This window comes from Triturus cristatus, chromosome 7, assembly GCF_964204655.1.
Source record: "Triturus cristatus chromosome 7, aTriCri1.1, whole genome shotgun sequence".
In the NCBI taxonomy this organism is placed as follows: Eukaryota; Metazoa; Chordata; class Amphibia; order Caudata; family Salamandridae; genus Triturus; species Triturus cristatus.
The window spans coordinates 182,372,437-182,386,092 of NC_140590.1; the positions used below are offsets into that span (position 1 = coordinate 182,372,437).

The window sequence follows — 13,656 nt, forward strand, 5'->3', positions numbered from 1 at the left end:
TGGCTATTTATTGATTTCTGCTTCTGGGCCTTGAGACTTTTTGTACTTTCAGTTTATTAAATGTTTTGATAAGTGCTTGTGTGGATATGTGCTGGATTTCTTGAGATGCATTTGAGACCGCATTGTATCTGGGTAATCTTCTACGTGTGTGATTAATTACTCAATTTCTATACAATGTTTTAAGTTATATGTATAGGTTTCCTGGGGACCATTATTGTCCTTTAGTAAAACATCAGCAAAGGAAACTAACTAAGTAGCACACAAGGATATTTTTGAGCATAGGCTGTTTTGAAGGACATTTTAAATGATGCTACTATCATACTGCATTGCTTACACTTTCATGACATACCTTTAAGCATGGTCAATGAAGCGGAGTTATTCGGCAAAAACCCTTGAAATGTTTATTTCCTTTATACAAACTATACATTAAAATGTGAATTTTCACAGACACGAATCAATATGTAATCACATACAAGTGACTATTCATGGTTTGACATTGGAACTTTGTGAGTTAAACCCTTATGACATCTGTGAGCCAACATCAATGTAGCTATAATACTTTTGATATAAGTTGAAGGCCTTCGAAGGGGAAGGCAGGTTTACTCTAGCATATATTTTAAGAAGAAGATTAACTCCATCATGGCTCATAGCAGAACTTTTTTTGCTGAATATTCTTGTCCAGAGGGTGCACAGCCCAGCAGTCTGTGCTGCTGCTCTGCAGAAACAGGAATTCTAAATGCCTCCACCTCAGTTCCAGCTGTCCTTGTGCAAAAATATGTTCTTTCTTTAAATTGAAGCAAGGGCACCACCGCTGTTTTCTCTCACTGATGTAACATAGAAATTCCATTGCGTGAATTTGGCCCATCAGTTAATTTTTGGTCATTTTGTGCCAGTATCCCACCACTCACCATTTAGACCTCTTTTTGTGGATGCACATTGAAGGGTAAGGCCTGAATTCATTAGGATCACCTTTATCTTGGACCACTGGACAGCAATAAAAGATGGGTGGTGTATTGGGCGAACCACTGCAGATGGCAACAGCCTTAATGCTAAAAACTGAGTCCCAACATTGCAAAAAAACAAATTGCTTCATAGGTTTCAAACCTTCAGTAAATGATGACTAGACAGCTCTACAACCATCCAGCTATGGCAGGGTCAATGGAAGGCCAGACCTATCTTCCGGGCTCATTGGGATTGACCCATCTGAAAAGATGGATCTTGGCTCAGATAAACCCCTTCAAAGCAACCTCTGTACCACTTTGGTGGCAGCAAATAAGGAGGTGGTGCCCTCTATCCTCCTGCTTTACTCTTTGCTGCAATTTTTCCTTTTCAGGAAAGTTCAATCAGAAGGTTACTTTTCCCGCTCTCAATCAAAAGCGAGAAGTTCAAGAAGGGGAGCGGATCACAGAAAGGTTCAGCAACACAACCCCTGATGATTGTTTGGGAGTTCGTCTTATGGGATTTATTAGCGGACAACAACTGCACACATCGGATCCTGAGCAACACAGCCCCAGATGATTGTTTTGGAGTTCGTCTTAAGGGATTTATTAGCGGACAACATCTGCACACATCGAATCCTAAATGATCAGTTTCAGACGTGATTCAGCAAGCTTGTGCAGGACCACAGTCCTTGCTTACATTAGGTGCAAACTTGTTCTGCGGCCCTATTGTACTAATCTTCAGGGGCCAATGATTAAAGTGTAGCAATCGTCAAACCCTTGGGATCTAGCTTACTCGTCTGCTTCGCCTCAATGAAAGGCTCTTCTCAGCTTATCTGAATAATTCCATATCCCATACAACAGAAAAATAATGACTTTATGTCAATTTCGAATAAAGCAGAAGCCTGATAACGGTTAGTGGGAAATAGCACTGTTGCTATGTGATCTGATGCAAGATTTGACATGTTTAAATCCATGCACTTCTATTCGCTCTTTGTCTTCTGGGGCCCACAAGGTCAGACACGTTTCTTAATTTCTATTTCTCAGTCCTTCAATGCAAACCGATATTTATTTAGAAAGTGGAGTCCAACATTGTCCAAGAGTCCAGAGCTGACTTTTGGAGCTGGAGGCTCTCTTGCGCCTCCATCAGGACAGAGTATGCTTCTCCTGTAACAGGAGACTGGACATGTGTGCAGACTCTGGCAAGTGGAAGAACAAGTGAGTCAATACACCATGGGTCTTCTCTCAACAGAACTATTCAGTCAAGGGTCTCGCGGCGCTGATATCAACCGTATCGTCTGAGTCTAGAATTCTTCGTTGGGTGTCAGAGTTGCTACTCATAAAATCCCACTGACAGGACTTTATCTCCCATCATTCTGTGGCACCGCTAAGACCTGCATGTCCAGTGCCCATGCTAGACCTCATCAGAGGGTCTTACCTTGAAAAGTTCACATGGTAACCTTGACGCAGGTCAGTGCTTTTAGAACAGGACGGAGCCAGACACAGAAGTGAAACACATTTGAATATGTACCTTTTTAGCCTTCATCTCAAAGAAACATGCACAACCCCCACTTGACAAGATCTGGTCATTCTGTTCACTGCCCAAGGTACAACTTTGGGATTATATGGATATTACACATAAATTGCAACAATTATAATTATGTTTGCAGTGACTGCTAGATCCTGCATTTCTGTGTATATTTTACATGACATGATCCCTTTCCATAAGTCACAATTCTTTTACAACGCTTTCTTGGCGACGAGGGGATTCAAGGCATAGTGAAGCCAGGCTAGGTAGGACGTCAGAATCTAAGGTATTACAGAGAGGGCATGGAGGGAAAACAATGTGAGAAACTTACACGGATGATGTGATGCATACCACAGAGCATGAGGCAAAAGAGTGAGATAGTGATGCACCTGGAAGGACAGATATTGAGTCAAGGGACGGAGGTATAGAGATGGACATAACCATCAAAAATAAAAAGATGACACTGCAGAAGCAGGCATCTTGCATCTGCAGACACAGTGTTGACATGGATGACATATGAATAAAGTATTATAGGTGACATCACTCCTTCTCAACAAATGCCTGCCCAATCCTTTGTTAGGTTTGAAGTGTGCAGACAGCTATCACCTGCTGATCCTAGGTGTAGACGAACATAAAAGAGCAGCACCGATCCTAGTCGCTAAGAGCATCTCCTCTGTACAATACTAATGCTCAAGCCTGGAATAAGCTTCCTTTACATATACTTCCTCAAATCTTCTGATCTTCGGAAAGACCCTCAAGACTTGGCTATTCAAGTCTTTATAATGAGTCTCGGTCTTATCCTGATCTTCCCGCCACAATGTTGCTAGCGCCAAGACACCCTCAGGTATTCGAGCCCTTAATAAAACTATCTGACATAACATAATATAATGTTCCCCAAAAAATTGAGGAATTGCTCTGTGCTTCCTTTTGAGGTTTAACGGAGCAATGCCTCTATTTTGGGGAACATGAGTAGTGCAGAGAGGAGACACTGTTCCCGACTAGGATCAGTGCTGCTCTTTTATGGATGACAAATGAGACATTAATAGTCGGTAAAGCTGATAGAATCTTCAGAGGCTGCAGCACAGGAATGCAGATATAAGGAGTAGTGCAAACAAGATAATAACATGTGAAGAGAACAACAATCTAGAAAGGAAAACAGGAAGCGAGAGGCGTCAACAATCAGTGCCACATGGGGCAAGATGAAAAAAAGCTGAAGGCAAAATGAAATTCATAATTGGCCGAGAGGAAAAAGGACCAGGGGACACGGGAAGCTAGAAGTGTACTGGGAACTGAAAGCCACCTAGACCTGTGTATAGTAACAGAAAGTCACAGTGGTTTAAGGAAACACATTCAAAATAGTGACCCTTGCTTTACCAGCTGCCAAATTAAACAAGCACTGGCATAGCCAATAGGTCTCGCCTTTGGGACCTTATAAGTGTTTAGCCATGCAACAGTTGCATAACTAAATACTTATAAGGTCCCAAAAGCGAGACCTATTGGCTATGCAAAGCGGCCGTGCAGCCGCGAAAGTGAAAGCAATCGCGGTAAAGCGCGGCGCGCGCGCCCGCGCACATGCACTGCAGCTCTAGGCTGGCCAGGTAGCACTTTTTGGAGCCCTCTCAATAAGTCTCGCCAGACCAGCGCATGCGCTGGGACAGGAGAGACCTAAAAAGGATCATACTGTTCATATGCATTCGGAAGAGGGTACTTTTTAGGGTGACCGTTCACAACTTGGCACCTAAAGGCCATTTCAGTTATTCCTAAAAAATCTAGTTTGAGTGGATCATTCTTTCCAGGATTTGGGAATCCCAAGCAGGTTCTGGAGGAAACATCTTGTGGAATCTGCAATCTAATTCTGACATGCACTTGAGAAATTCCCTTCTGTTGGTGAGGAACAGGATAAACAACCTTGTACTTTAGGGAAACTCTTACCATAACTGAATGAGTGGATGCATGACTCGTGAAATGGCAAAATAGGGTGAAGAGGAAACAGCAAGTCAGAGCGAGAGCCCTTTAAGAAGGACAGAAGGAGCAGGAGGAAAGAGATACTCCATGTAAGGGGAATGGAATTCACAGCATGGGAGAATATTGCAACTGGAAGCCAAAGTGGGAGGATGATTCCCTAGAAGTCAGAGATCTGAGGAAGAATGGTGGAGTAGGTAGTCGGGAATAAGGAATCGTGGAACAGCAAATGAAATGCCAGAATGCTGGTACAGGAAGCCATGTGATCATTCTGGAACAAGAAGATAGAAGATACAGGAAGTGAGATCCACTGGAGAATTCTGGGACAGGAGGTTGAAGGTGTGCCAGAATACAGGAACAGGAAGTGATGTTGAATAATGTAGATGTGAGAGAATTCTGGCACAGAAAATCAAATGGAGGTGAGCACTTTGGAACAGGAATCATGAAAAGGTGAATCCTGAGGAATTAGGAAATGCAGAAACAGGAGGGTGGATATTTGGGAGGATCCTGAAACAGGAAGCAATTAGCAAAGAGAAGTAGGCATGTATATGGAAGAGGAGGTCGAGGCGAGGGCTAATGCTGGAACATAGAGTTGCCACATGTAGGGGTGAGGGCTGGGAAACAGGAAGCTAGATGGCAACTTAGGAGACAAGAAGCTAGAGATTGATACAAAGTTGGGGACAAACTCAAATATCAAGTTACGGACGAGGAAATAGAAAGCTGTATCTGGGACAATACCTAGCATAGAAGATTGCCATGCAGGAAACGCTAGACATTGTTCCATGAACGTGGGACAAATGAATAAAACAGCATTTTAAAAAATGTGCACCATAAGGTAGCTGAGTGGATACACGTGTTGGAGGTCCTGGGAAGGTAGAGGCGTAGGATTATAGTGCCATATTCTGTCTGACCTGATGGCTGCTTATCTCAAAGACAGAGTAATCTGTTCTCCTCTTCTAACCACACAGTTAACATTATTAGGTACAAGCACAAGTCAGGCAATTAGGCATAGTGGGTGACTTTGTCCTGAGTGAGTGGTGCAGGAACTGTGCAGGTCAAGCAGTACAATAGTGGTTAAATGCAGACATGGTCAAGCGCCGCACTCGCTGTGGGCAGAACCAGCTACATCTAGGTTTAGGAAGCACAAGGCGTCTCTTTCTCTTCCGTTAAGTATGCCGGACAGTGAAGCTTATAACAAAACTCAAGACCACTCTGTTCTCCAGCCCAGACCTGTTTTGGGGGAAAAGAAAATATTTAAGGTTAAAAGAGGCACATAAAAATACGAATATTAACATAAGCACATGCGCATTGATGAAGTTTGATTCTTTTTGTCTGTGGTGCTGCATTTTTTATGAACAAGGATATAATTTCCTGGTCTTATTCCAGTTAGTCCTACTACAGACATCAATAGCTATAACCCAGTTATGTACATTCCACAATATATGACAAATGTATGATGCTGCCTTGGAGTGGTCTCGTGTGAATCCCTGCTTTGGATTGGTCAGTTGTGTCCGGGTTACTGTTGTCTTGGACATTGTGTCTCCCTGAAGGCAACTCATGCATGGAACATTAACTACTTCTCACGTTTTAGAGGTAGGATTTTCTGTGCTTGATTTCCCTAAACTAGCAGGTAAAAAAGTAGCATTTATGTTCCATACACTGTGAGATAAGGGGAAAGGTTGGTTGGATGTGGACGGATGGAAGGGTTTCTAGGTTTTGCCAGAGTGTTCTGTGCTATGCTATTTCCATCCCATGACTTCAGGGAAAAGACAGTCAGCGTTGACAGAGAAGGAATAGGAAGGTCTGCTGTAACTGGCCTAGTCACTGAGTTGCTAACTCTAGACCAAGGAGATAAAACAAGTTACTTGCCTGTTACTGTGGTCCTCCAGTGTTGGTACCTTTCATAGATTCACACACTGGAATCATTCCCTCTTACTGAAGTGTGACTCTCCCTTTGACAACAGGAAATGATTCCAACATCCAATGCTGAGAACAGAGTTCTAATGCAAGTGTCCTTTACTGACCAAACTGCTCTTCCCTGGACAACCAATTGTATCTCCTGGTGCCCAGGATTCCTCAAGTCTCAAATCCGGAAGTGAACAGAACCCTATGAAATACATTATTAAGCTATATTCTATTTACATGGAAACTTTACATTGGTTTTCTTTACAGTGCTCAATCACTGCATAGACGTTTCTTTTCCAGCTATGGTAGCACTTGTGTGTCATCACTCTGTATATGCAGTGTGTCCCCAGGGGGAAGGAAGCCTATAGGGGAAGGTACACAAAGAGAAGGATATTGGTACCGTAGCTTTTGGGTTAGAATGTATCTAAATCTATTGTCCACATTCAACTGCATGAGTATATGACTACCATGTAAACCGATTCTATTTTCATGTCTCTAAGGGGCATATGTACAAGGGCTTTATCGCCGCTTTTTTGGCTTACAAAGCCAAAAAAGCGGAGATAAAACCAGCGCCCTATTTACAAGAGGGTGCTAACATGCATAATTGCATGTTAGCACCCTTTTTCCCAACGCCTCACTTTGCATCTCCAATGAGATCCAAAGTGGGCGTTACTGGGCGTACCCAAGATGGACTACCTTGCAAATATCGCTGATGTTTACATCGCCATATTTACAAGGCAGCCCACCTGATTTTAGCACTCATTAGAAAACCTAACGTCTGCTAAAATCCTGACTTAGCCATCCCTAACATAGTGGGTGGATTATGCTGATACGACCGGTCGTATCTGCAAGGTTACCGCCCTTTTGCAGGGAACATCGCTGGAAAAACAGCGATGTTCCCTGCAAAAAGGGGTTACCGCTACTTTTGTTGTCGCTATGCTTCATAGCATGGGGCTTGATGATAGGAGAAATGTCGCTTAGCGACATTTCTCCTGTCATGTTTGGTCAGGAACGACCACTTTGCATCTCATTAGAGATGCAAAGCTGGGCATTAGGAATTCCCACGCTAACGCAAGTTTTCACTTCTCTCGCCTCGCCTCGCCTCGCTGATATGCCCCTTAGTGTGGCTCCGCACTGCTCACTCCCCCTTGCACAACGCGGCACTTCAACTTTGCTAGGTTCGTTTTTAGCTATATTTTAGTACATCTGCTTTTACGTGTAATACGGGCCCAGGTCAGTATAAGGTAGCGCAGGATGATTATTGTGCAGAGGTATATCACAGCGCTGCTCTCTGGCTACCAATGTTTGCTATTTTTAGCCTATGTACTGCTTAGCCTATATACTGCATCGTGCAGTCCCAGTTTGTCTGCAGACTAACTTGTTCCTAGGCGATGTGACTTCTGCTTGGCAACAGAGGAGGCCTGAGTGCCAGGGGGCTAATGGCAAGTCATGTTTTACTGCAAAGACTTCATTCACACTGTTTGCCCTTGAAGCCCGACGGGGAGGTATATATTTTAATTATAAGATCGTGAATGTGTAATGTTCCCTCTCTTCCCATTAGGACTTTTAACGGCCAGTTTAATTCAATGAAACAACTATTTGAAAAAATAACTTGCCACACCTGGGTATGTGTTATCCTATGGCTAGAGAATGTTTATATACATTTTTTTTTTAAATGCACAGAGATGTAAGTTGTGCATTTTTCACTTTCGTGACACCAGAAGAATCTTAGCCTGCATCTCGTCCCTGCTTGAAAATTCTACAAGAGCGCGTTTTTATTTTAAAAAGGGAACTCACAGCAATGGTAATTGAGTAGCCTGGTTTCATCATTGTCTGCCTGTGGTTAGGTAGTCTAGGAATTGTCAGTATAGGAAGTTACGCGTTTAATTGATAAAGCTAACAAGCCTTGGCAAAGCCAGTGGTTGTGGTTTGTTTTCAGTGTATATGCAGTGGTGTGTTATTTGCAGTGCTTAATTTGAGCCGGTGGTTTCCAGTGCTCGGCACCAGCACTTAATTGTCAAAACCCTCACTTATGACAGTCGGCTACATGGTGGTGTTGTTTATCTGATTTAGAGACTATCAAAAAACTGTTTCTTATAAATTCAACGTGTGTTAAAAATGATGAATACCACCTCCCAGAGTCATTCTTATCTCTTTGGGGACCTGGAATAGTCAGAATTTTCACAACTGTAGGAGTGTGATTGTTAGAAGTTGTGTTGTTACTGTAGTTGGCAGCACTGACAGTGACAATGGACAGTGCAGGCAGAAGTAGCTTCCTGACTAGGGCCCTGGCACTTATTTTTTACAAACTGAGTACTGGTTATATGTCTGGCCGCAATAACTGAAAACTCAGTGAGATGCAACCAAATACTTTTCAGTTAGCATGCTGCGTGAAGCGCAGAATTTTAGTTTGCATGTTAAAGCCTGCCCTCGTCACCAGCCGACTGGACTACGGCAACGCACTTTATACAGACACCACCTCCGAACTCATGCGAAGACTCCAGATGATCCAGAACACAGCCGCCAGACTGATTCTCAGCCTGCCCAAGAGATCCCACATCACCTACCACCCACCCGAAAGACCTCCACTGGCTTCTGGTCCAGAAGAGATGCCATTTCAAGCCCCTGATTCACGACTACAACGCCCTCCACGACCAAGGACATGCCTACTTGAACCACCGTCTGTACTTCCACCATTCCCCAGGAACCTCTACTCTGCACATCCGATGCAGATTTTCGCCCTGGAGGATACCCCGTCTTAATTCTCCCCGCCAAAGCCTGGAACACCCTCCACTTCTGCACCTCGCCCTCGCTGACCGACTTCAGGAAGGGACTCAGGACCTGGCTCTTAGAATGAAACCTAAAGCAAGCGCCTGGATACCCTCTCGAGTGATAAGCCATGCTTTTACAAATAATGATTGATTGATTGATTACTTTGGCCACGCCTCTGAAGGGATTCCTAGTAATATATGTCTAGCCACGCCACTTTAAGAGACAGCCCCAAGCGCTGGCTTGGCCTCTCTGAACTTGCCCTGGTTTCTCATAAGTTAGATGCACTAGCATAGCCTCTGGACTGGTCAAAGTAGCCGTCTGATGTAATAAAGTGGCCCTCAAGGATGGGTGCATCTGACAGCACTGGCCACACTATCTGTAAGTTTGTCTCTCCTCTTGTGCCTTGACAGTGACGCACAGCAGTGCCAGCCATCAGCACTAGTTCTGCAGAACAATGATTATGTGTGCAACCCTATCCTGGCCCACTGCCAGGAGGGGCTTTCTGAGGTCCTCTGGGTCTGCAAGTCTCTCTGTGGCTTCTCCGTGTGGTTTTATTTCCCGTCTGCTTCTCCCCTGTTTCCCATAAGACTTTATGAGGCCCTGGCATAGCCTGCCAGTGTGCGTGCCTATGCTGATCAATAGAACGAGAGGAGCAGAGGCACAGAGGCCCATTATCACCACTCCTGCTTCTGATGATGCTGGAAACATTCACCGGTGCCAGGCAGCAAACACCGAACAAGATGCGCAGCCAGGCCGATGACTGCTAAAACAAACTGGCTGCAGGTGTGAGTGACGTTATCCTCTTCCTCCCTGAACCAGAAACCCTATCACAATCCTCATGGATGTGACTTCATCCTACATAGAATTTTCTTACCAGTATTTAATTTGTAAAAAATAGATGCAAGCGCACAAAGATTTTTTGGCACTTGCTGCCGGTATCCAAATGTGGGGATTGCTGAATGCCAAAACTGTGCAGACTTGATTTCAGCTCTTACCTCTTTCGTGCAGCAACCTTCACTTCCAATCTCTTTAGCTCACTCTTGCAGGCTCTTTCTCCCTTTGACACTGTTTTGCTTTCTTTCTGTTCTTGCTTCTTTCTCTCTTCCCTACCTTACCCTTCTCTGGGTCAAAGTTTGCAGATGAAAAGTAAGTCCTGGTCCCAAAAATTAGAGCTTGTGCTAAAGCACACAAAAACAGGCTCAAATACATCCAAATTCATGCTCATCAATGGCCTTTCTGGTTCAGGCTCCCATCAAGGGTCCAAAAAGGCACCTTAAATGTAACTTTGATCATTACATGGGACCAGTGCATAGCTCTGAATGCTGGTGCTTTGTGGCTGATGTTGGATAGATTACCTACTGTCCTAGCTGAGGAATTCTTTATGACCTGTACTACGGGCTTTCTATGCTTAGTGTTACAGATGAATGCTATCTAAAAGTATGCAGTTTTCTTAACTTGTCAATGTTATGACATTTAAAATCTCTAATCTTGATTCATTTTGCGGCAATGCTTTTATAAAGAATGTAATTTTGTTTTCTTTCCCTATCATCTTCATTTGTAAAATATATGTACATATGTGTGTAAGGTCCAATGACTGAAACCATTGAATGAAGAACTCAAGTAACAAACACCAGGAGAGGGAGAGAGATAGGTGAGAACACAGAAGGGAAACTAAGAGAGACTCACAGACATGGAGTGAGAGAAAGTGGGCAATATGAGGATGAAACCAGAGACGGGGAAAAAGAACATAAACAGTGAGCGAGAAGGTGCTTGATAGAACTGTCAGCCTTAGGGTGGTCTTCCCCAAATCTTTTTGCCTTACTCCTCCATTTTTGCTGATCTTGTTTTAGCTGACCTTAGGACTCTGTGCACTTTACTTCTGATAACTAGTGCTAAAGTGCATGTGCTCACTCCTGAAATGAAAAGCTACAAGTGGGCCTGCAGCACTTATTGTGCCACTCACTTAAGTAGTCCTTTAACTATGTCTCAGGCCTGCCACTGCAGCCTGTGTGTGCAGTGTTAAACTGCCATTTCAACATGTGTGTTATAAACCATTTACCAGGCCCAAGCATTTCTTTTTAATAAATACAGGTCACCCCTAAGGAGCTTAGGTGTGCCTGGATGGGCCATCACTGGCAAGATGGGAGGGAGGAGCTGGGCACAGCACTACTTACACTTTAATAGTCCTGCCTCCACACAAAGGGCTGCATGCCCCCTGTAGGTAGTTTGGAGCCAGGGCTAAGAAGGCAGGAAATCTGTGCACTTCAAAGTGAAACCTCTGTAATTTTCTCCCAATTCAAATGCAGAACTAGGTATAAGTATTGGACCCCAGACAACAACTCTCGTATACAGTTCTGGACCTGTGGAGACTCTACCAAGAAGATGGACTGCTGTGCAAATGAAATGACTGCCACTGTGCTGGACTGCTACCCCGAAGGACTGCTGCCTGCTGTGCTGACCTGCTGCCCTTTTGCCTAGGTGAGTAGGACTGGACCTGCAACCTCAACCCAGGACCACCAGAGTTACTCCAAGGGCTACTCTCTTGAAACCAGCACCTAGACTCTGCAGCTGTGAGTTTTACCCTGAAAAGTGGTGCCATCCCATTCTTGGACCCTTAAATGTGGCCTGAATGTGCTCTGCCAGCCCATCTTTGGATCCAGCAGAACTGCTGAATCTTCTCTTCTGCAGGGTGCAGTACCCAAGCAGAACAGATGCATCGCCTCTCCAGTGAGGATTCTCCCAATGCAAGGACTGCAAATCGACCTTGCAGTCCGCATCTGAACCACTGCTGGTAGAAGCTTCACCTCGCATCTCAAATCTCTCATCTACGGCAGCCTTGACAGCGACGCAGGTTCTCGCATAACAGCCTCACAGCTCCTTGGAACTGAAACATTGCCTCAACTGCACGACACATCGTTCATGCCAGACTTCGCTTCTCAAGCCCTCTTCGACAGGATCCTCGATGATGACGCAAGATGTCTAATTGGAGCTTCGCAACTGATGCATCACCTTGAATCCTCAACGTAGGACATTGCAAAGCTCTGAAACCAGGATTTAAGGGACTCTGTTCAGCAGGCCCAACTGGGTCCCAGCAGCTGGCCCATACTCCATAGCTGTCAGCCTGAACTTGTGACTTTGTCCTGGTCTGGCACAAGCAGATATCCATAGTTGGCGCTATACGCTCTTTGGTGCTATTTTCTCTACAGTTCTACCGACTTGATTTTTGTCGCTTTGGTCTTGTTTTATTTATTAAAATCTACTCTATTTTTCAATTGGTGTGGGATCCTTTTTGTGGTGTGTTTGTTTTTTTATTACAGTTTGAAGTGTTGCACAAATACTTTATACGTCGCCTCTAAGTTTAGACTGACTGCTCTGTGCCAAGCTAACAGAGGGTTGAGCACAGGCTTATTTGGGATTTGCTTGTGACTTCACCCTGACAAGATTTTGAGATTGCTTGTTGAGTAGAGTTTTACCCCCCTCAACCAGTAATCCAATTTCTTGCAGAGCTACATACTAGAGAGGAAAACAGGAACAGTAGGGGGTGAGTGTAGGAAGCTGGGTTTCTGTTGCAGTAACCCCCCCACACTTTTTGCCAGATCTCTGATGCACTTTGACTTGATGTGCCCTGGGTCCCTGCCAATCAGGTTCCCATGGCCTGTGCCTTGTAACCCCAACTGGCACTTTTTTCTGGCCACATGTCAGTCCCTTGTAAAAAGGTACTATGGGTACCAGGGGCACTGTGACCAGGGAAGGCTTCTAACGGCTGCAGCACTTATTGTGCCACCCTTAGAGGTCCTGTACATTAACATACACACACTGCCATTGCAGGCTGAGTGTTTTGGTGCAGAGAAAAGAGAAGAGTTGACAGGGCGCACATAACTGTGTGCCATGTATGCAGCCCACTGCCTATGGTATCGATAAGGCACACATCTAGCTGAGTGCACTATACCACTGGTGAGGGTACAGTTGCACGAGCACTGTACCCCAAACAGTGTATAAGTCCAATTTTTAGACATTGCATTAAAGCCATAAAGAGTACATGGTCTGGGAGTTTGTCATTGCGAACTCCACAGCACCATAATGGCTTTACTGAATTCTGGGATGTTTGATATCAAACTTCTCAGCATAATAAACCCCCACTGATGCCATTGTGGGATTTATTATACAATACACTCAGAGGGCATCTTAGAGAGGTGGGTTCCCTGACTGGTAAACACCAGCCTGCCACCATGAGACATGTTTCTGGACCCCTGGGGTGGGAGCCTTTGCTTACTGAGCACAGAAACAAAGCCTTTCCTGGGCAGAGATGTTCACACATCCCCCAGGTCAGGAAGAGCCATCTGTGGCAGGGGAGCTACAAAGGTCTTGCTGCCTTTGTAATGCGACCCCCAGCCTCTCCTGCTATCAGGAGAAGATCCCCTTCCTGTCTCCCCTCCTTTTCAGTGGGAAGACAGGCGGGAAAAATTAGCACAGTCCAGAAGGTGTGCCCACCTCTGCCAACCCCACCCCTCAGGTGGAGGAGGTGAGGTGAAGCACACTCTTCAGTGCCCG

At 44.7% G+C, this 13,656-nt stretch overlaps 1 protein-coding gene across 2 annotated transcripts in view; it reads right to left on the reverse strand.

The window, feature by feature from the left end:
- Window positions 1–375: 375 nt before the first annotated feature.
- Window positions 376–13,656, reverse strand: part of FXYD1 (FXYD domain containing ion transport regulator 1) — a 331,228-nt gene continuing 317,947 nt past the window's right edge. For both annotated transcript variants that reach the window (XM_085615964.1, XM_085615963.1), the window contains one exon: window positions 376–5,658. The gene's annotated coding sequence lies outside the window, so the exon portion shown is untranslated. The remainder of the gene's footprint in view (window positions 5,659–13,656) is intronic.